This window comes from Hypanus sabinus, chromosome 7 (assembly GCF_030144855.1).
Source record: "Hypanus sabinus isolate sHypSab1 chromosome 7, sHypSab1.hap1, whole genome shotgun sequence".
In the NCBI taxonomy this organism is placed as follows: Eukaryota; Metazoa; Chordata; class Chondrichthyes; order Myliobatiformes; family Dasyatidae; genus Hypanus; species Hypanus sabinus.
This window is the reverse complement of record NC_082712.1, coordinates 4,637,827-4,640,134: the sequence shown is the minus strand read 5'-3', so window position 1 is coordinate 4,640,134 and position 2,308 is coordinate 4,637,827. Positions and strand designations below refer to the sequence as shown.

Below are 2,308 nucleotides of genomic sequence, written 5' to 3'. Positions count from 1 at the left end.
GAGGCTCTTGGATAGGAACTGGCCCAACCAGTCCTTCGAGCCATACCGCTGAGCAATCCCCTGACTTAATCCTAGCTCAGTCACAGGACAGTTTACAATGACCAATTAGCCTACCCACTGATACGTCTTTGGACTGTGGGAGGAAACGAGAGCACCGAGAGGAAACCCACAACAGCAGAGGAAACCCACAACTGAACCTGGTCTGTGGTAATGGCTACGCTACTGTGCCGCCCACACACAGATCGATGTTCTTTCTGAAACTACACCTTGACTTTTTGGCTTTATGTCTTCCCTGTGTAGTCCATTTAATTCTGTTGGCCCAACATGCCCTTTGTATGTGTCTTGCTTCGTTTGTATGATCTACAGGTTTCACCTTTAAACGTGCATTGGCCTGGTGTATGTGAGCCTCTGCCACAGGCGGGTTTTTGTTGAGGTATACAACCCTGAGATTCATTTTCTTGTGGGCATATACAGTAAATATAAAGAACCGTAATAGAATCGATGAAAGACTGCACACAAGACAGATGAACAGCCAATGTGCAAAAGACTACAAGCTGTGCAAATACAAAAAGACAAAAATACTAACAAATAAATAAACAATGCTATCAAGAACATGAGATGAAGAGTCCTTGAAAGTGAGCCCATAGGCTGTGGGAATAGTTCAGCCTTGGGGTGAGTGAAGACGAGTTACATTAAACCCTTTGGTTTGAGGGGTATTAACTGTGTCTGAACCTGGTAGAGTGTAACCTGAGGCTCCCATACCTTCTTCCTGATGACAGCAGCGAGAAGAGAGCATGATGAGGGCATTTGATGATGAATGCTGCTTTCCTGCAATGTGGGGAAGGTTTTACCTGTGATGGACTGGGCTGTATCCACTATCTTTTGTAGGATTTTCTGTCAAGTGCATTGCTGTTTCCATACCAGGCAGTGACGTGACCAGTCGGCACAACATTATGGGTGGAAGGGCCTGGACTATGGGGTGTAAAGGGTGTCCAAGTCCAGTGAATGGGGCTTGTCGTGTCCACTCCAGGGCAGCTCACTCACCTTTGGTCCCTGCTGGACACTCAGCTCTCTGTAACTGTGGTCACACCACTTCAACAGCCAGGTTAAACTGATGAGGCTAGCTGGCGGCCTCATACCCCAACGAGACAGGACTATGCCTTTCCTAGCATGTGAAGACAGCTCTGGCTAACTGGAAGGGTGAGGTCTACTGTGAGATCCAATGGGTAGGAAGGCAGAGAGACAACCTTCTGTGCGCAGTTGAAATTTCTTTGTACAGTGGTAGCAAAAGATGTGTGTGCATGTACTTGGGCACACCTTAGAGGGAACATTGTTTGGATGGGAAAATTTTATGTCTTTATTTTCACTAAGCTCTAACTGGATTTAGCATTCCCTTCAAACCACAGCAGTATTAGCGGTACCTGTGACGTTGTCACCAATAGAAATCACAGATAATTTTATATCATGTTACAGTTGTAACAAATATAACAAAATATCATTTATTTCAAAATATCCTTTATCTCAAAATATTTCAAAATATCATCACTACTTGTTATTGAATGCATTAATAAAGAAACATATATATTGCTATATAATAAACAAGAGAAAATCTGCAGATGCTGGAAATCCAAGCAACACCTACAAATGCTGGAGGAACTATGGAAAAGAATAAACAGTCAACCCTTTGGGCCGAACCCTTCAGCAGGACTGGCAAATCATTGTGATACTATATCACAAATTTGTTTTCTTAATAGTTTGATAGCTATATTTCAATAAAAATATTAAAAAAAATATTGGCAGCACTTATACTAAAATTGGAACAATACAGAAAAGATTAGCATGGCCCCTGTGCAAGGATGACACACAATTTCGTGAAGCATTCCATATTTTTTTTATGGGCTGAGTGCAGGTCGGTGGGATTAGGTGAGAGTAAGCGTTCAGCACGGACTAGAAGGGCCGAGATGGTCTGTTTCCGTGCTGTAATTGTTATACGGTTATATGGTCAAAATTGGTTTATTTTGTAATACTATGTATTTTATTTTATATATTTAAATACATCATTCTTTCCTACACTTTCCTTGAAAGTGAGTCCATAGGTTGTGAAATCAGTTCAGTGTTGGGATAAGTGAAGTTATTCACTCTGGTTCAAGAACCTGATGGTAGAGGGGTAGTAACCGTTCCTGACCTGGTGTTGTGGGTCCTGAGGCTCCTGTACCTTGTTTCCAATGGCAGCAGTGAGCAGAGAGCATGGCCGGGGTGGTTGTGGTCCCTGATGATGGATGCTGCTTTTCTGCAAACGGTACTCCTT

The 2,308-nt window shown here is 42.8% G+C and overlaps 1 pseudogene; it reads left to right on the top strand.

Moving 5' to 3' along the window:
* Positions 1–1,790: 1,790 nt before the first annotated feature.
* On the top strand, positions 1,791–1,891 carry LOC132397584 (U6 spliceosomal RNA; annotated as a pseudogene).
* The last annotated feature ends 417 nt before the right edge of the window (positions 1,892–2,308 follow it).